Below are 21,673 nucleotides of genomic sequence, written 5' to 3'. Positions count from 1 at the left end.
TAGTGAAAGACCACTCTAGTGCTCCTCCTAACATCTCTTCAAATGTGTTGTATATTTTGAGACTGTTACTTTATTTCTAGTCATGTGGAGGTTTTTGTTGTTGGTGTGGCTGTAATGTCAAGGCCCATGAGAGGTTTGCTGACATGACTATTCATTCCCACTGGATTATGTGAACAACAGACTGATGTTGGTTGGAAAGATGGATAGGTTGGTATTTACAAAGCAAAGTCAACATAATGATACACCCCGTTTACATTAGCTGTGCTATAAATTGGTTCTGATCATATCAGTTGGATCTCTCTCTGCAGTGTTTATTTCTGCCCTGTTATGACTGTAACGATACACTGGGCAGACAGGAAGACAGGGGGGAGAGAGAGAGAGAGAGAGAGAGAGAGACAGGGGAGAGGGGCAGGCCCCAGATGGCCCCCGACATGACTGGGGCGCCACATGGCTGGCGGGCGGTGGTTCACGGTGTCCGGTAAAGGCTGAATAGCTTTGTCATGGTAATGGAGGGGAACAGCTGTTTCAGCCCGTGGGGTGAGAGGCACACGAGACATCCACAGATGCAGAGCAGTGTGTGTGTGTGTGTGTGTGTGTGTGTTTTCCCTACTCTACATCACCTGAACCAGCTCGTCGAGGGTGTCAGAAGTAGCTGCTGAAGTAAAACTGGTTTTTCATTAGGGACAACCAGAAGTGTGCAATGCACTGGGGTCCCCATGGAGCTGCATGGTGGAGGTGCATATGCAGTACAGTGGGGCACACCAGCACACCATCACTCCAGCCTGCTATCACACCAGCACACCATCACTGAACTCACAACAGTGACAACAATGCAGCAGATTTGTCGTTTGTAAAGTCTGTTATGACTGTAAAGCAGACCTTGTTTGACTGAGAAAAAAAAAACTAAACAAACAGACTGCAAAAATTCTTCTTCCAAGGGCATATAATTAAACAGAACTGAGATGCGTCCGGGAGCCACGTGTCCAGTGTGGTAGACACAGCCAGTGTAACAACGACCCCAGTCTGGTCTCTCTCTCTCACAGGCTAACGTGTGCACACCTCTGCCAGTCAGTATAGCAGACACATGGTTCGGCATCAAAATGTCTGGGCCTTTAAGGCCTGTCTGAAGTTCCAGTGAGTCAATAGTTCTTACTGGAGTGTTTGCTATATCTGTAGCTATTAGCAGTTCATACGACCCTGACAGAACCGAGTCCATAAACGTGACCTCAAAATAAACGACACCAATCGAACCTTCTCCCAAAAAACCTCATCACACGGGTGCTCACTGCCCCGATCGACAGGACGCTTTATATCTGTACAGAGAGCTGGACACCCTTCCTGGACATAGAGTATTGATCTGAAGTGAAACACAACACTAGAGCAGTCTGCAGAGCAGTGAAGCAGGAGACACAAGGACAGCGTGAGCACAGCGTGAGCATAGGACGAGCACAGCGTGAGCACAGGGCGAGTACAGCACGAGCACAGGATGAGCACAGCGTGAGCACAGGGCAAGTACAGGGCGAGTACAGCACGAGCACAGGATGAGCACAGTGTGAGCACAGGGCAAGTACAGGGCGAGTACAGCACGAGCACAGGATGAGCACAGTGTGAGCACAGGGCAAGTACAGGGCGAGTACAGTGCGAGCACAGGATGAGCACAGCGTGAGCACAGGGCAAGTACAGGGCGAGTACAGTGCAAGCACAGGATGAGCACAGCGTGAGCACAGGGCAAGTACAGGGCAAGTACAGTGCGAATACATAGCGAGCACAGGATGAGCACAGCGTGAGCACAGCTTGAGTACAGTGCGAATACATAGCGAGCACATGTTTATGTCTGCAGGATAGTGAATGGGCACGCTGGCAGCGTCACTACTCAACAAAGAGCTCTCCACTCGGACAAGAGCCTCATTCAGACAGGCCTCTGCCCAGCTACATTTGGCTCTGTTCAGTCAGGGAGACATCCAAAGGGCATTGAACCTCCTGACCAACAACATGTGAATGGCCTTCGGTAAAAGATGGAGTCCAGTGAGCAGTGTGGCTTGATCACTCCAGGAGCACTTCACAAACTTCCACAAGACAGGAGGACAGGCAATGATCCCAAAGTGTGTCCTGACACACACACTTGTGGGTGAGGGGTGTGTGTGTGAAAGGATTAACGCATTAATCACAGATGGTCACTGGGTCTCATCTTTTCAGACAATCACCCCCCCCAATAATCACCAGAGATCTGCTGTGCTGCCTTTAGTCTTCACGCGTGTCTGTCAGGACTGGAGGACAGCATGCGTTCAGCACAATGGCAGCAGCACAAAGGCCTGTCTCCCCTCCCCCATCCCACCCACACCCAGGTCCCCTCATTCGCTCCGCCCCTCCCTGGCCCCGCCCCTCCCTGGCCCCACCCTGCCACTCTGAATTCTGAGGCACGTGCTGTTCCTGAATGGTGGAACAATGAAGAAGAGAGAAGAATCGTGCGGCGTCACACTCAGCCAGGCTGCACGGTATATTACTGCTTAATTGCTATGGCAACATTGGCCCCTTCATTGCTGATTCTGCACAGAGTTGCAAAATGTCCACCAGCTCTTTTCATGATGTGTTAGAAGCATTCTGGCCCCTGGGCTGTGTTAGTGTTTGCACTAATCAGTGGATTCACACAGTCCGGCTCACGTTACGGCTTCAGCAATGTGTTTATAATATACTGTAAAGCATAATCACTAACACAATATACAGTAATAAAATTACAGTATTTCATCCATTCTGTTCAGGCCTCCAGACTTTCCCTCCACATCCACAGTAGCGCATGCTGGGGACACAGAACCTTACAGACTGTGACCAGGGTCTCACACAGAGGATACAGAGGGTTTATGTGCAAGTGATTGTGTGACTCCAAACATGTGTATGTGTGTGTGTGTAGTTGTTGGTACACTGAATGCATATGCAGAGAGGTTAATTCAGTGGAAGGGAGGTCACTTTGTAACAATGGGAAATAAAACCGACCCAAACAGCTGGGACAGATCTATAGGAGCGTCTGAGAGGGGGAGGGGTTGATTGATCCTGGGGGGAGGGGCTTCTGGTCAGGCACCTTTTTAGAAGCCTCACAGGGGTCCTTTGTTATGGCAGTTAGTTCCAGGGAGACTGGACCAGCTGTGCTTCCACTGAGCTATGTCCCCTCCCATTGTCTCACGCCCCAGCTAAACACAGCCGGCTGGAGCCAGCTGACAGGAGGCCATGAGGTCTGGAGAAGCAGGCTGCACCTCACACCAAAGCAGAGCCACAGTCGGGCAGCACTGAGTCCTGAGTCAGGTGGCAGCGAACTCTGAGTCAAGTGGCAGCGAGCTCTGAGTCAGGTGGCACCGAACTCTGAGTCAGGTGGCACTGAGCTCTGAGTCAGGTGGTAGTGAACTCTGAGTCAGGTGGCAGCGAGCTCTGAGTCAGGTGGCACCGAACTCTGAGTCAGGTGGCACCGAGCTCTGAGTCAGGTGGCACCGAGCTCTGAGTCAGGTGGCAATGAGCTCTGAGTCAGGTGGCACTGAGTCCTGAGTCACGTGGCACCGAGCGCTGAGTCAGGTGGCACCGAACTCTGAGTCAGGTGGCACTGAGTCCTGAGTCAGGTGGCACCGAGCTCTGAGTCAGGTGGCACCGAACTCTGAGTCAGGTGGCACCGAACTCTGAGTCAGGTGGCACCAAGCTCTTAGTCAGGTGGCACTGAGTCCTGAGTCAGGTGGCACCGAGCTCTGAGTCAGGTGGCACCGAACTCTGAGTCAGGTGGCACCGAGCTCTTAGTCAGGTGGCACTGAGCTCTGACCTTTGAACAGTCCAGATCTGTAATGCCAGTCAGAACAATAACTCTTCAACCTCCACCTTCTGATGGAAGAAGCCAATCACGTAAGCATCTCCTAAAATGTCTCAATCAGTGTCAAACGATGCTGGCTTGTGGCCAAACTTTCTGCCCCTTCTTCTGTGATAGAACTACACTATACATGCAAGTGAATAAAAGCACAAACATGTGTAAACACTTCAGATTTCCTGGACTGCCTCTGCTCCGGGTCTTTAGCACCTTTGGGTCAGTCCACAGCATGGAGCCTCTCTCTCATCCAGTCTGACACCTCCCGAACAGCACTCGTGCAGTCCTTCAAAACCCTTAACGTCAAGTCAAGTCAAGTTTGGTTTATTTGTCACATACATAGTCATACACAGTATAACACAGTGAAATGGTTGAGAGTGCTCTGTCCAAACTGAGGAAAAAGAAAAAACAGGGGTGCATAGAGGAATATATATTCTATATATGTACAAAAATATATTAGCAATGTATTTACAATATATGTATATTATGTTTATATACACAATGTACAGAATGTACAGATCCATTTTGTAAAAATACATATTTACAGTTTTTTTTGTTACATGGGTAATTGAATATATATACAGTTATTGAATATATATACAGTTATGTTACATGGTGGTGGTAGTCCCCACAGTTTATCAGTTTCCCTGATTCAGGGCCCGAATGGCCTGTGGGAAGAAGCTCCTCTTCAGTCTCTCTGTCTTGGTCTTCGGAGAGCGAAAGCGCTTCCCTGACCTCAACAGAGAGAAGAGCCTATTGTTGGGATGGGTGGGGTCCTTCACAATCCTCCTGGCCTTGGTCTGGCACCGCTTGTAGTAGATGGTCTGCAGATCAGGAAGTTCCGTGTGAGTGATGCGCTCTGCTGAACGCACTACCCTTTGGAGTGCTTGTCTGTCCTGCTTGGTGCTATTCCCAAACCAGACTGTGATGTTCCCCATGAGGATGCTCTCAATAGTGCAGGTGTAGAAGTTCCGCAGTACCTTGGAGGGCAGTCTGAAGTCTCTTAGGCGTCTGAGGTGGTAAAGATGCTGACGAGCCTTCTTTGCCAGGGAGTTGGTATGGCGGGACCAGGACAGGTCCTGCGAGATGTGAACACCAAGGTACCTGAAACTATCTACTCTCTCCACCGTGGTTCCACTGATCCTCACAGGTTGGTAGTGCCGCTCCTGCTTCTTGCTGCAATCCACGATCAGCTCCTTTGTCTTACTGACGTTTAGGAGGAGATTATTTTCCTGGCACCAGTTTTCCAGGTGTTTAATCTCCTCCAGGTAGGCCCTCTCATTGTTGTCCGAGATCAGGCCCATGATGACGGTATCTTCAGCAAACATGACAATGATGGTGGAGCTGGAAGTGGCTGTACAGTCGTAGGTGTACAGTGAGTAGAGCAGGGGGTTTAGGACAGAACCCTGAGGAGCTCCAGTGCTGAGGGTGAGGGTGGATGAGGCACAGTTGCCCACCTGTACTGATTGTGGTCTGTCTGTTAGGAAGTTGGAGATCCAGTCGCACAGGGATGGATGCAGTCCTAGGTCCTCCAACTTAGTAGTGAGTAGGGAGGGGATGATGGTGTTAAATGCTGAACTGTAGTCAACAAACAGCATTTTAACATAATTAGCCCTCTCTTTGTCCAGGTGGGTCAGTGTGGTGTGGAGCAGATGTGCAATTGCATCATCAGTGGAGCAGTTGTGGCGGTATGCAAACTGCAGTGGGTCCATGGAGGCTGGCAGTGAAGATGTGATGAAGTCTCTGACTAGCTTTTCAAAGCACTTCATCACGACCAATGTGAGGGCAACAGGGCGGTAGTCATTGAGGTCGGAGGGTCGAGGTTTCTTCGGGACGGGGACGATGGTGGATCGCTTGAAGCTGGACGAGACGATACCGAGCGTCAGGGAGAGATTGAAGATGTTGGTGAATACCGGGGCTAGCTGATCTGCGCAGGCTTTGAGGACCCTCCGGCAGATACCGTCTGGTCCCACCGCCTTCCTGCTATTCAACCTTTTAAACAGTCTAAACACATCCCTGCAGTCCTACTAGTGCCCAGCAGATTACACTCTGAAAAGATTTAGGAAGTAATGGGCTCTTTGCTTTCCAGAATGTTTTATTAGGAAGTTAAATCTACTTAGTGATATTCATTGACACTGACAATATACGAAGGTTCTTCAATAATAATTAGATTGTAATTGATAACGTTTTATATGGAGCTCATTTGACTAATTTTTCCTGTCCCTGGTTTAGCCTGTGTGACATGAACTATATACAGTTCAGTAACCTTTTCATTTCACCATTAAAAGATACTCAATAGTTTAACAAAAAACTTTGCTTGTTTTTCTGCTTAGATTCCTTGTAGATGCCCAGAGAATAAAACCAAGGATGGCAATAAGGCCTAAGATTTCAGTGATTTGCCATAGGTCAGGAACACATGATACGTTCATCTTAAGTGTGTACAGTAACACATGATAAATTCATCTTAAGTGTGTTCCACAGGAGGAGTGGGCATCTGTGTTAAAAAATAAAATACCACAAATTAGTAAAACAAATTTTTATTGTAGTATTTAACTAATAAATCATGTAAAATTAACATCCCTTTCCATATCGGAGAGTTAATCACTAATTAGCAATTTTATTAAAATAATTTTTAAAAACTTAACTAAAAACAAAATTATTTTTAAAAACACCATATCTGAAACAAACATGCACTGTGCACTGATTTTCAGACGATTCCAGTCAGTCAGAAACAGCAGACTACAGATCACACCAACCGATCACACACTCAAACACAAGACAGGACTCACAAGTGTTCCCGCCAGTCTACAGTCAGGTGTTAGGACACAAGGCCTAAAATTTTCCATAAATGCAGCGATTAAAAAAACAAATAAACAAAACAAATAAAAAAAACACAAGAAATCAAACACAAATCTCCCCCCAAATTCCAGAATGGGCTGTTCCGCACTACCACGGATATCATTCCTCCGCTGTAATGCATAGCCATCATGGACGACATCGGTTGTGCCTGAGGAATGTCGTCTTCGCAAGCGGGACTCACGCACGCCAGCCCCTGATCCCTGAATCTGACCGTCAGGGCCACAAAGGTACGACCCAAACACACGTTAGCACCTCATACAATGGGCCTGACAGCACACGGCCACCGAAACCTGCTACTCTGAGCAGCTTTGCAGCAGTCCCAGTGACCTCATCCCTGAGCCGGACCGCCGCGACCCCTCCCTGCAGCTGCTCCGGAAGCCAGACGCCAGACCTCCATCTTCTGGTCCCTCCAAAGTGAAAGAGAGCAGGAGGAGGAGGGGGCGCATGAGCAGAGCAGCTGAGTACCAGCGGAGCATTGAGGAGAGAGAAGACGCAACACAGAGAAGATTGCGAGATTCTCCTGGGGTTCTACCCCCCCAACCCACCCCCCCCTCCGCTGTCGTTTTGCTCTTTTGTTTCTTTCCTGCCGAGCCTCACTGATGCACTACTGCACCCAGTGAGTCGTGTTTCCCAGCGGTCTGCAGCCTTGCAAGTGCTTCTCTCTGAACACTTCGCTAGGTGTATTTTCTCAGCTCATGTCAAGCCTAGAGGCTTTGCTGTCATTTCAGATGTGTATAGAAATAATCTTTTATTTTATAATCTTTATGTTCCTCCAGGCCCAGGATGCAACACAAAACACAAGTAAACAACACAATAAACACAGTAAATATGAAGGCCAAGACTAGCTGCATGCACCAGTACTGTACTGGGATGGTACTGAGTAAAGGCTCTGCAAAAACAGGTAACATACCATAATGTATTTAGCAGACATGCTTATAGCGTACATTATGATATATAACAATATTATATAATGATATGCAAAGAGTTTCTTAATGTCCAAGCAGAATACGTGAAAGGAAACAAAAGTAGAAAAAAAAACAAAATGCCAAAAAAATAATAATTCCATAGCCGCTGGCTCACTACAAAAAGCAACTCAACAACTGAAACATATTAAGACTATAATGTGAATGATTTGATGCCAATCCGGAACTCGTTCCTTCTGCCTTGTTCACTATGAGGATCCATTGAAATGTTGGTCAGGTGCAGCACTGCAGAACTGTTCTGCTGGAGAGATCTGTTCTCCCTGCCTGCACTTTCTGACACGCTGGTGGTGTGTTTCTCCAAATCAATGCCAAATTCACACTGTTCACACCACCCAACCTCACACATTATATGAGTAGTGTGAGGGGACATCACACACACCAGCCAACCTCACACATTATATGAGTAGTGTGAGGGGGACATCACTCACACCAACCAACCTCACACATTATATGAGTAGTCTGAGTGGACATCACACACACCACCTAACCTCACACATTATATGAGTAGTGTGAGGGGACATCACACACACCACCCAACCTCACACATTATATGAGTAGTGTGAGGGGGACATCACTCACACCAACCAATCTCACACATTATATGAGTAGTGTGAGTGGACATCACACACACCACCCAACCTCACACATTATATGAGTAGTGTGAGGGGACATCACTCACACCAACCAACCTCACACATTATATGAGTAGTGTGAGTGGACATCACACACACCACCCAACCTCACACATTATATGAGTAGTGTGAGGGGACATCACTCACACCAACCAACCTCACACAGTATATGAGTAGTGTGAGTGGACATCACACACACCACCCAACCTCACACATTATATGAGTAGTGTGAGGGGACATCACTCACACCAACCAACCTCACACAGTATATGAGTAGTGTGAGGGGACATCACTCACACCAACCAACCTCACACAGTATATGAGTAGTGTGAGTGGACATCACACACACCACCCAACCTCACACATTATATGAGTAGTGTGAGGGGACATCACTCACACCAACCAACCTCACACAGTATATGAGTAGTGTGAGGGGACATCACTCACACCAACCAACCTCACATAGTATATGAGTAGTGTGAGGGGGACATCACTCACACCAACCAATCTCACACATTATATGAGTAGTCTGAGTGGACATCACACACACCACCTAACCTCACACATTATATGAGTAGTGTGAGGGGACATCACTCACACCAACCAACCTCACACAGTATATGAGTAGTGTGAGGGGACATCACTCACACCAACCAACCTCACACAGTATATGAGTAGTGTGAGGGGACATCACTCACACCAACCAACCTCACACATTATATGAGTAGTGTGAGGGGACATCACTCACACCAACCAACCTCACACAGTATATGAGTAGTGTGAGGGGACATCACTCACACCAACCAACCTCACACAGTATATGAGTAGTGTGAGGGGACATCACTCACACCAACCAACCTCACACATTATATGAGTAGTGTGAGTGGACATCACACACACCACCTAACCTCACACAGTATATGAGTAGTGTGAGGGGACATCACACACCACCCAACCTCACACAGTATATGAGTAGTGTGAGGGGACATCACACACCACCCAACCTCACACAGTATATGAGTAGTGTGAGGGGACATCACACACACCAACCAACCTCACACAGTATATGAGTAGTGTGAGGGGGACATCACTCACACCAACCAATCTCACACATTATATGAGTAGTCTGAGTGGACATCACACACACCACCTAACCTCACACATTATATGAGTAGTGTGAGGGGACATCACTCACACCAACCAACCTCACACAGTATATGAGTAGTGTGAGGGGACATCACTCACACCAACCAACCTCACACAGTATATGAGTAGTGTGAGGGGACATCACTCACACCAACCAACCTCACACATTATATGAGTAGTGTGAGGGGACATCACTCACACCAACCAACCTCACACAGTATATGAGTAGTGTGAGGGGACATCACTCACACCAACCAACCTCACACAGTATATGAGTAGTGTGAGGGGACATCACTCACACCAACCAACCTCACACATTATATGAGTAGTGTGAGTGGACATCACACACACCACCTAACCTCACACAGTATATGAGTAGTGTGAGGGGACATCACACACCACCCAACCTCACACAGTATATGAGTAGTGTGAGGGGACATCACACACCACCCAACCTCACACAGTATATGAGTAGTGTGAGGGGACATCACACACACCACCCAACCTCACACAGTATATGAGTAGTGTGAGGGGACATCACACACACCAACCAACCTCACACAGTATATGAGTAGTGTGAGGGGACATCACACACACCACCCAACCTCACACAGTATATGAGTAGTGTGAGGGGACATCACACACACCACCCAACCTCACACAGTATATGTGTAGTGTGAGGGGACATCACACACACCAACCAACCTCACACAGTATATGTGTAGTGTGAGGGGACATCACACACACCACCCAACCTCACACAGTATATGAGTAGCGTGAGGGGACATCACACACACCACCCAACCTCACACAGTATATGTGTAGTGTGAGGGGACATCACACACACCACCCAACCTCACACAGTATATGAGTAGTGTGAGGGGACATCACACACCACCCAACCTCACACAGTATATGAGTAGTGTGAGTAGGTCCTCCCCTTCCCTGTCCCCTAAAAACTAGACCTCTGGTACAGACACAGGTGACATTCCCTGACATTCTCTGACTTCTGCACACAGGGTACATCCCATCCCAGATACCGAGCACAGAGATGACTGAGTGAGAGGACACTGTTTTGCAGTATTTACTGTATACTGTGCATTGTGGCACTACATATAGTGTAAAATCTTCCTCATTATTGTACCAGTAAGAAGTCACTGACAGTAAGAAAGACTGACAGTAAGTACCAGTAAGAAAGCAGACTGACATTACCATGAACATTTCTATCAGGTTATTGAGAGAGACAGACAACCAACACGCCTGCCTCCCGTCACACAGACGCCACACAGACGCGCGCTCTGTCTCTAAGTACACATGTAGAAACAGGAGCCAGTCAAAGTGACCCATGTGGAAGGTGCTCTGATCCCCTACCCTACCACAAAGACATATCCACTTTCTTCACTTCCCAGAAACATGGGAACACCCACATGCTTGACTTGCCTGTGTACAGCATTCTGCACCTGCAGAGTAACCCTCCTTCTGCCTGCCCCTTCTCACCCGGTCACGCTGCCTGCGGAGTGCCAGCCTCAGCCTCCACATGTCAGGACACGGCCTGAGCTCTGCCAGGCCTGTGGAACTGGGAGCAGGATGGACACTGAGGAACATGAAGGCACTGTGAGTGATGTGAGTGATGGAGGAGAGAGCAGCACTGTGAGTGATGGAGGAGACAGCAGCACTGTGAGTGATGGAGGAGAGAACAGCACTGTGAGTGATGGAGGAGAGAACAGCACTGTGAGTGATATGAGTGATGGAGGAGAGAGCAGCACTGTGAGTGATGTGAGTGATGGAGGAGAGAGCAGCACTGTGAGTGATGGAGGAGAGAGCAGTACTGTGAGTGATGGAGAAGACAGCAGCACAGTGAGTGATGGAGGAGAGAACAGCACTGTGAGTGATATGAGTGATGGAGGAGACAGCAGCACTGTGAGTGATGGAGGAGAGAGCAGCACTGTGAGTGATATGAGTGATGGAGGAGAGAGCAGCACTGTGAGTGATGGAGGAGACAGCAGCACTGTGAGTGATGGAGGAGAGAGCAGCACTGTGAGTGATGGAGGAGAGAACAGCACTGTGAGTGATATGAGTGATGGAGGAGACAGCAGCACTGTGAGTGATGTGAGTGATGGAGGAGAGAGCAGCACTGTGAGTGATGGAGGAGAGAGCAGTACTGTGAGTGATGGAGGAGACAGCAGCACTGTGAGTGATGGAGGAGACAGCAGCACTGTGAGTGATATGAGTGATGGAGGAGAGAGCAGCACTGTGAGTGATGGAGGAGACAACAGCACTGTGAGTGATGTGAGTGATGGAGGAGAGAGCAGCACTGTGAGTGATGGAGGAGAGAGCAGCACTGTGAGTGATGTGAGTGATGGAGGAGACAGCAGCACTGTGAGTGATGTGAGTGATGGAGGAGAGAGCAGAACTGTGAGTGATGGAGGAGAGAGCAGTACTGTGAGTGATGGAGGAAACAGCAGCACTGTGAGTGATGGAGGAGACAGCAGCACTGTGAGTGATATGAGTGATGGAGGAGAGAGCAGAACTGTGAGTGATGGAGGAGACAGCAGCACTGTGAGTGATGTGAGTGATGGAGGAGAGAGCAGCACTGTGAGTGATGGAGGAGAGAGCAGCACTGTGAGTGATGTGAGTGATGGAGGAGAGACCAGCACTGTGAGTGATATGAGTGATGGAGGAGAGAGCAGCACTGTGAGTGATGGAGGAGAGAGCAGCACTGTGAGTGATGGAGGAGACAGCAGCACTGTGAGTGATGTGAGTGATGGAGGAGAGAGCAGCACTGTGAGTGATGGAGGAGAGAGCAGCACTGTGAGTGATGGAGGAGACAGCAGCACTGTGAGTGAAGGAGGAGACAGCAGCACTGTGAGTGATGTGAGTGATGGAGGAGAGAGCAGCACTGTGAGTGATGGAGGAGACAGAAGCACTGTGAGTGATGGAGGAGACAGCAGCACTGTGAGTGATGTGAGTGATGGAGGAGACAGCAGCACTGTGAGTGATGGAGGAGAGAGCAGCACTGTGAGTGATGTGAGTGATGGAGGAGAGACCAGCATTGTGAGTGATATGAGTGATGGAGAAGAGAGCAGCACTGTGAGTGATGGAGGAGAGAACAGCACTGTGAGTGATATGAGTGATGGAGGAGACAGCAGTACTGTGAGTGATGTGAGTGATGGAGGAGAGAGCAGCACTGTGAGTGATGGAGGAGAGAGCAGCACTGTGAGTGATGGAGGAGACAGCAGCACTGTGAGTGATGTGAGTGATGGAGGAGAGAACAGCACTGTGAGTGATGGAGGAGAGAGCAGCACTGTGAGTGATGTGAGTGATGGAGGAGAGACCAGCACTGAGTGATGTGAGTGATGGAGGAGAGAGCAGCACTGTGAGTGATGGAGGAGAGAGCAGTACCGTGAGTGATGGAGGAGACAGCAGCACTGTGAGTGATGGAGGAGAGAGCAGCACTGTGAGTGATGTGAGTGATGGAGGAGAAAGCAGCACTGTGAGTGATGGAGGAGACAGCAGCACTGTGAGTGATGTGAGTGATGGAGGAGACAGCAGCACTGTGAGTGATGGAGGAGAGAGCAGCACTGTGAGTGATGGAGGAGAGAGCAGCACTGTGAGTGATGGAGGAGACAGCAGCACTGTGAGTGATGGAGGAGACAGCAGCACTGTGAGTGATGTGAGTGATGGAGGAGAGAGCAGCACTGTGAGTGATGGAGGAGACAGCAGCACTGTGAGTGATGGAGGAGACAGCAGCACTGTGAGTGATGTGAGTGATGGAGGAGAGAGCAGCACTGTGAGTGATGGAGGAGAGAGCAGCACTGTGAGTGATGTGAGTGATGGAGGAGAGACCAGCACTGTGAGTGATGGAGGAGACAGCAGCACTGTGAGTGATGTGAGTGATGGAGGAGAGAGCAGCACTGTGAGTGATAGAGGAGAGAGCAGCACTGTGAGTGATGTGAGTGTTGGAGGAGAGAGCAGCACTGAGTGATTTGAGTGATGGAGGAGAGAGCAGCACTGTGAGTGATGGAGGAGAGAGCAGTACTGTGAGTGATGGAGGAGACAGCAGCACTGTGAGTGATGTGAGTGATGGAGGAGAGAGCAGCACTGTGACTGATGGAGGAGAGAGCAGCACTGTGAGTGATGTGAGTGATGGAGGAGAGACCAGCACTGTGAGTGATATGAGTGATGGAGGAGAGAGCAGCACTGTGAGTGATGGAGGAGAGAGCAGCACTGTGAGTGATGGAGGAGACAGCAGCACTGTGAGTGATGTGAGTGGAGGAGAGAGCAGCACTGTGAGTGATGTGAGTGATGGAGGAGAGAGCAGCACTGTGAGTGATGGAGGAGAGAGCAGCACTGTGAGTGATGGAGAAGAGAGCAGCACTGTGAGTGATGTGAGTGATGGAGGAGAGAGCAGCACTGTGAGTGATGGAGGAGAGAGCAGCACTGTGAGTGATGGAGGAGACAGCAGCACTGTGAGTGATGGAGGAGAGAGCAGCACTGTGAGTGATATGAGTGATGGAGGAGAGAGCAGCACTGTGAGTGATGGAGGAGAGAGTAACACTGTGAGTGATGGAGGAGACAGCAGCACTGTGAGTGATGGAGGAGAGAGCAGCACTGTGAGTAATGGAGGAGACAGCAGCAGTGTGAGTGATGGAGGAGACAGCAGCACTGTGAGTGATATGAGTGATGGAGGAGAGAGCAGCACTGTGAGTGATGGAGGAGAGAGCAGTACTGTGAGTGATATGAGTGATGGAGGAGAGAGCAGCACTGTGAGTGATGGAGGAGAGAGCAGTACTGTGAGTGATGGAGGAGACAGCAGCACTGTGAGTGATGTGAGTGATGGAGGAGAGAGCAGAACTGTGAGTGATGGAGGAGAGAGCAGTACTGTGAGTGATGGAGGAAACAGCAGCACTGTGAGTGATGGAGGAGACAGCAGCACTGTGAGTGATATGAGTGATGGAGGAGAGAGCAGAACTGTGAGTGATGGAGGAGACAGCAGCACTGTGAGTGATGGAGGAGAGAGCAGCACTGTGAGTGATGTGAGTGATGGAGGAGAAAGCAGCACTGTGAGTGATGGAGGAGACAGCAGCACTGTGAGTGATATGAGTGATGGAGGAGAGAGCAGCACTGTGAGTGATGGAGGAGAGAGCAGCACTGTGAGTGATGGAGGAGAGAGCAGTACTGTGAGTGATGGAGGAGACAGCAGCACTGTGAGTGATGTGAGTGATGGAGGAGAGAGCAGCACTGTGAGTGATGGAGGAGAGAGCAGCACTGTGAGTGATGGAGGAGACAGCAGCACTGTGAGTGATGGAGGAGAGAGCAGCACTGTGAGTGATGTGAGTGATGGAGGAGAGAGCAGCATTGTGAGTGATGGAGGAGAGAGCAGTACTGTGAGTGATGGAGGAGACAGCAGCACTGTGAGTGATGTGAGTGATGGAGGAGAGAGCAGCACTGTGAGTGATGGAGGAGAGAGCAGCACTGTGAGTGATGGAGGAGACAGCAGCACTGTGAGTGATGGAGGAGAGAGCAGCACTGTGAGTGATGTGAGTGATGGAGGAGAAAGCAGCACTATGAGTGATGGAGGAGAGAGCAGCACTGTGAGTGATGGAGGAGACAGCAGCACTGTGAGTGATATGAGTGATGGAGGAGAGAGCAGCACTGTGAGTGATGGAGGAGAGAGCAGCACTGTGAGTGATGGAGGAGACAGCAGCACTGTGAGTGATGAGGAGACAGCAGCACTGTGAGTGATGTGAGTGATGGAGGAGAGAGCAGCACTGTCAGTGATGGAGGAGAGAGCAGCACTGTGAGTGATGTGAGTGATGGAGGAGAGACCAGCACTGTGAGTGATATGAGTGATGGAGAAGAGAGCAGCACTGTGAGTGATCGAGGAGAGAACAGCACTGTGAGTGATATGAGTGATGGAGGAGACAGCAGTACTGTGAGTGATGTGAGTGATGGAGGAGAGAGCAGCACTGTGAGTGATGGAGGAGAGAGCAGTACTGTGAGTGATGGAGGAGACAGCAGCACTGTGAGTGATATGAGTGATGGAGGAGAGAGCAGCACTGTGAGTGATGGAGGAGACAGCAGCACTGTGAGTGATGTGAGTGATGGAGGAGAGAGCAGCACTGTGAGTGATGGAGGAGAGAGCAGCACTGTGAGTGATGTGAGTGATGGAGGAGAGACCAGCACTGAATGATGTGAGTGATGGAGGAGAGAGCAGCACTGTGAGTGATGGAGGAGAGAGCAGTACTGTGAGTGATGGAGGAGACAGCAGCACTGTGAGTGATGGAGGAGAGAGCAGCACTGTGAGTGATGTGAGTGATGGAGGAGAAAGCAGCACTGTGAGTGATGGGGGAGAGAGCAGCACTGTGAGTGATGGAGGAGACAGCAGCACTGTGTGATATGAGTGATGGAGGAGAGAGCAGCACTCTGAGTGATGGAGGAGACAGCAGCACTGTGAGTGATGTGAGTGATGGAGGAGAGAGCAGCACTGTGAGTGATGGAGGAGACAGCAGCACTGTGAGTGATGGAGGAGACAGCAGCACTGTGAGTGATGTGAGTGATGGAGGAGAGAGCAGCACTGTGACTGATGGAGGAGAGAGCAGCACTGTGAGTGATGTGAGTGATGGAGGAGAGACCAGCACTGTGAGTGATATGAGTGATGGAGGAGAGAGCAGCACTGTGAGTGATGGAGGAGAGAGCAGCACTGTGAGTGATGGAGGAGACAGCAGCACTGTGAGTGATGTGAGTGGAGGAGAGAGCAGCACTGTGAGTGATGTGAGTGATGGAGGAGAGAGCAGCACTGTGAGTGATGGAGGAGCGAGCAGCACTGTGAGTGATGGAGGAGAGAGCAGCACTGTGAGTGATGGAGAAGAGAGCAGCACTGTGAGTGATGTGAGTGATGGAGGAGAGAGCAGCACTGTGAGTGATGGAGAAGAGAGCAGCACTGTGAGTGATGTGAGTGATGGAGGAGAGAGCAGCACTGTGAGTGATGGAGGAGCGAGCAGCACTGTGAGTGATGGAGGAGAGAGCAGCACTGTGAGTGATGGAGAAGAGAGCAGCACTGTGAGTGATGTGAGTGATGGAGGAGAGAGTAGCACTGTGAGTGATGGAGGAGAGAGCAGCACTGTGAGTGATGGAGGAGACAGCAGCACTGTGAGTGATGGAGGAGAGAGCAGCACTGTGAGTGATATGAGTGATGGAGGAGAGAGCAGCACTGTGAGTGATGGAGGAGAGAGTAACACTGTGAGTGATGGAGGAGACAGCAGCACTGTGAGTGATGGAGGAGAGAGCAGCACTGTGAGTGATGTGAGTGATGGAGGAGAAAGCAGCACTGTGAGTGATGGAGGAGACAGCAGCACTGTGAGTGATATGAGTGATGGAGGAGAGAGCAGCACTGTGAGTGATGGAGGAGAGAGCAGCACTGTGAGTGATGGAGGAGAGAGCAGCACTGTGAGTGATGGAGGAGAGAGCAGTACTGTGAGTGATATGAGTGATGGAGGAGAGAGCAGCACTGTGAGTGATGTGAGTGATGGAGGAGAGAGCAGCATTGTGAGTGATGGAGGAGAGAGCAGTACTGTGAGTGATGGAGGAGACAGCAGCACTGTGAGTGATGGAGGAGAGACCAGCACTGTGAGTGATGTGAGTGATGGAGGAGAGAGCAGCATTGTGAGTGATGGAGGAGAGAGCAGTACTGTGAGTGATGGAGGAGACAGCAGCACTGTGAGTGATGTGAGTGATGGAGGAGAGACCAGCACTGTGAGTGATATGAGTGATGGAGGAGAGAGCAGCACTGTGAGTGATGGAGGAGAGAGCAGCACTGTGAGTGATATGAGTGATGGAGGAGAGAGCAGCACTGTGAGTGATGGGAGGAGACAGCAGCACTGTGAGTGATATGAGTGATGGAGGAGAGAGCAGCACTGTGAGTGATGGAGGAGACAGCAGCACTGTGAGTGATGGGGGAGAGAGCAGTACTGTGAGTGATGTGAGTGATGGAGGAGAGACCAGCACTGTGAGTGATATGAGTGATGGAGGCGAGAGCAGCACTGTGAGTGATGGAGGAGACAGCAGCACCGTGAGTGATGGAGGAGACAGCAGCACTGTGAGTGATATGAGTGATGGAGGAGAGAGCAGCACTCTGAGTGATGCAGGAGAGAGTAGCACTGTGAGTGATAGAGGAGACAGCAGCACTGTGAGTGATGGAGGAGAGAGCAGCACTGTGAGTGATGTGAGTGATGGAGGAGAGAGCAGCACTGTGAGTGATATGAGTGATGGAGGAGAGAGCAGCACTCTGAGTGATGCAGGAGAGAGTAGCACTGTGAGTGATGGAGGAGAGAGCAGCACTGTGAGTGATGTGAGTGATGGAGGAGAGAGCAGCACTGTGAGTGATGGAGGAGAGAGCAGCACTGTGAGTGATGTGAGTGATGGAGGAGAGAGCAGCACTGTGAGTGATGACCAGCCAGTCCCCTCAGTCACTCTTCACCTGTATTATCTGTATCCAGGAAGAAAGGAGTAACATTGCATTGGCAACAACAGCTGTATCCAGACTTCCCTCTCACTATGCCTCATGAAACAGCAGACAGCTGCAGTGTTTAAATAGCAGTGGTGTTTAGACAGCAGCAGTGTTTAGATAGCAGTGGTGTTTAGACAGCTGTAGTGTTTAGATAGCAGTGGTGTTTAGACAGCAGCAGTGTTTAGACAGCAGTGGTGTTTAGACAGCAGCAGTGTTTAGATGACTAAATCCAGACTAGCATCATTTAACCTGTTCTTCAGTTGGCTATGTGCCAGAATTACTCAGAATAATACAATGACTTAGAACATCATATATGTTATAATCCATATTACTACGTGTAACAACCCTCATTACTACACAATGTTATAATCCATAGTAACTGGACTCTGTGTTTTCCATTTTAACTGAATGTAGGTTTTCCCAATTTATTTATTTTCCTGTGATGGTGTGTGTCCTGCACTGTTAGTGATCTGCAGCTCTCATCTTTTTTAGATAATATCAGAGGTGTGTGTGTGCGTGCGTGTGTGCGTCTGTGCATGCGTGTGCGTGCCAGCGTGCTATGTGTGTGTGCGTGCGTGTGTGTGTGTGTGTGTGTGTGTGTGCGTGTGTGTCAAGTCAGGGAGGCAGATGTGAGCCCACACTGCTGCTGCTATCAGCGTGCCGAGAGGCTGCAGGGAAAACGCAGCTCCCACTTCAGCATGACGGAAACGCACTGAAGCAGACTGACACTGGAATATGTAATCACACGCACGCACAGAGGGTCTAATGGTTCTGACATGGTTGTAAGCCATCATGTCCAGGTGCTTTATGGAGCTAACCCCATAACACACAGGTGCTTTAATATCTGTGTTCTATGTATTTTTGGATTTCATCTCACCACATAAGCATGGCCTTCTGAAAACAGCCTCTAAATATCCTTACATGATATTCTTATTCTGTCTTTATCACAAACCACAAAATAAAACGCCATTATCCTTGATGAACCTCAGGCTCTCCATGTGGAACCAAATCTCTGCACATGTCCTGTGTGCCACATCAAAGGCAATAAATCAGACTGCAAATGTTATACAATTTTGTGTTATACAATTACAAAACGATGTAAACTGGTGAAGACAATTTAATCTTTTTCAAAGTCTCGTAGGCTTTTAAAACTAACCAGGATACACTTGTTTTGGCTTTTTGTATTTCTGTGTACATTAACATGACAATTTGGAAGTTACTTACAAAGGCATAACTGTTATCCTCTTCACAACATTTCAATGAAAAGGTTTGAGGATTTCACTGAATTATGTTTATTTTACCTAAATCTAATTTTACCAAACTCAATTAGTTGGATTAGTAAGATGCACTCTAAGAGACCAGGCTACATTAAACAGCTTTTAATGGCTGAGATACTCAGTTTGAAAGTTTAACACTTGATATTAACCAACACTATGCTGTTGTCTAGATGCTGTTCAGATGAGTCAGTTTCACTAGAAGCTATTTCTCCACGTTCTGTTTGTTTCTCCATGTTTGTTTGTTTCTCTGTGTTTCTCCGTTTCTCCGCTTCTGTATCTCCGCGTTTCTATTTCTCCACTTCTCTGTTTCTGTTTCTTTTTCTCCACGTTTGTTTCTCTGCGTTTGTTTCTCTGTTTCTCTAACATCTGCTGCATTTGTAGTTATTTTACCCTGTGATGCACAAACCTTGTGATCTTATAACAGTCCTACCTATCAAATTTTTCATTTATTCCTTTTTATCTAAAGCCCCACTGAAATCACAAAATTCTGACATATAGTATAATCATTACATTTTAATAGTATAATCTAATGTAGCAGAAATAGGCTGATATATTATTTTGACTTCATAAAGTGTATTAGCAAGCTCTTAGTGGAAGTAATGACATATTTACTCAAATATTTCTGTCTGATGTTCTGAGATTCTGTGTAAGAGTAGAACATTGAATAAAATGGTTTTACTGTTCATGTACACATGCATGTGCAAGCAGACATTTTATTTTAGTCTACAGAACAACCAAAGTTTAATTCAAACTCATTAGTGTTTTGGCTGGTAGCAGTGTGATGTAATCCTGGAGCCTGCTGTGTATTCTTGAGGCTCACCCCCTGATTACTACAAAGGGAGTCACGTCCTTCCTCAGCGTCACAGCCCATCCTGCTTGTCCTTTGACCCTGTGCTATTGTGGTTCAAGCTGCTATATCCCTCAGCTGACTAACACAGGAGAACACACTAAAGCACTGACATCGGACAGGGCTTTTCCGGGCACACACATCACAAGCACTGAGCTATTAAAAACATCCACAACTGCTATGTAAAATAATGCGCCCGGCCGTTAACGCCTAACTACTTACAGAAGCTGCAGTTTCACGCGAGCAACTTGGGCTCAAGTCAGACTAAACTCATCGACATACTCATATGCACGAGCTCAAACACGGCGCCCAAGATCAGCACGAGCTCAAACACGGTGCTCAAGATCAGCCCTCGCCTTCTGCCTTTTGACAGACCATGAAAAATGCAACTTTAAAGCAGACTAATAAAATGAGCTGGTAATCATTCGACAAGCTTAATTCTGTAATCTTTTTCCACAGCAAGCAATTCTTCTGACATTACAGTGGCCGGGGTTGTATGCTTTTTAACGATGTTTTGCGTGGAAAGTGTTCAGACTCTGGATTAATCTCGATCAAAGAGACTCCCCACTGGTATTAACCAATAACCGCTACACGATAAAGTACAGTGGAGAGCACTTGGTGCAGTGGTGCCCGCACAACAGCGTTAGCACGGGCTCCTGAGTGGAGCGACACAGGCAGGCTTGCTCATCTGAAAGAAGCCATACGGTGCTGTAGCTCAGTTAGAGCCTCTCATCAGACAGCCGCCAGAATGTGCAAGGCACATCTGAGAGCTAAAACGCTACCACTGTGCTTACAGAAAACGACACACACGTCACCGATCTAAAGTCAAACAAGCGGGGCGAAGACCTCGAAATCACTGGTTCGCCCAGAGACGCGAAAACCACGCCAGAGATGACAACCTTAGAGAACCACGGGACAGAGACGTGGGCAGAGACGTGGCCGGAGCGTGCGCTGATGATGAGTCCAGTGACAGTCCCGGACTTCCCCGCCGTCAGCGCGCCTTCGGCCCACGCGCGTCCGCTTTATACTGCATAAACCAGATTCCATATCTACGTCAGTCCGGCAAATGAACAGACTTACCGAACCGAAGGCTGCGACTCCGGGTGCACGCACGTTTACGGTAAATCCAAAGAAATTATGCAAAACAATAATTTTAGAAAATCAGAACTGGGTGAGCATAGAATCAAAGGGATGACGACAGTCAGTCTTGTTGAAATGCACGTGGAGTAAACACTTAAAATAAAAATATAAATCAAAAACAAGCAAAGAAAGATTTTGGCCAATTCTGGATTATCTCAAGGCTTTTGTTATTCACTGAGCAGTCACGGGCGCATAGTCTGGACTCTTCTCGCGACTCCACCCGCTAGCCCTGCCTTCTTCGCGAGCCCATTGGCACAGAAACGCTCTCGCGCAAACAGCCTAGTTCCTCCGATGCTGCAGAACGCAGAAGACGCGCAGATCAGCGCTCGCGGAAACGCTGACATCTGCTGGCAAACACAACGCGCGTCGTGGCAGCTTACGACAAGGATTTAGAAAATAATTAGAAGTCAATATTTTGGTCTTAAGTATTATTTCAGTCACT

At 48.8% G+C, this 21,673-nt stretch overlaps 1 protein-coding gene across 1 annotated transcript in view; it reads right to left on the bottom strand.

Moving 5' to 3' along the window:
- Nucleotides 1-21,466, bottom strand: part of numbl (NUMB like endocytic adaptor protein) — a 49,022-nt gene extending 27,556 nt beyond the window's left edge. The window contains exon 1 of the mRNA XM_035534162.1: nucleotides 21,172-21,466. The gene's annotated coding sequence lies outside the window, so the exon portion shown is untranslated. The remainder of the gene's footprint in view (nucleotides 1-21,171) is intronic.
- Between the last annotated feature and the right edge of the window lie 207 nt (nucleotides 21,467-21,673).

This window comes from Electrophorus electricus, chromosome 15 (assembly GCF_013358815.1).
Source record: "Electrophorus electricus isolate fEleEle1 chromosome 15, fEleEle1.pri, whole genome shotgun sequence".
Taxonomy (NCBI): Eukaryota; Metazoa; Chordata; class Actinopteri; order Gymnotiformes; family Gymnotidae; genus Electrophorus; species Electrophorus electricus.
The sequence above is the reverse complement of the archived record's forward strand: the minus strand, read 5'-3'. Positions and strand labels throughout refer to the sequence as shown.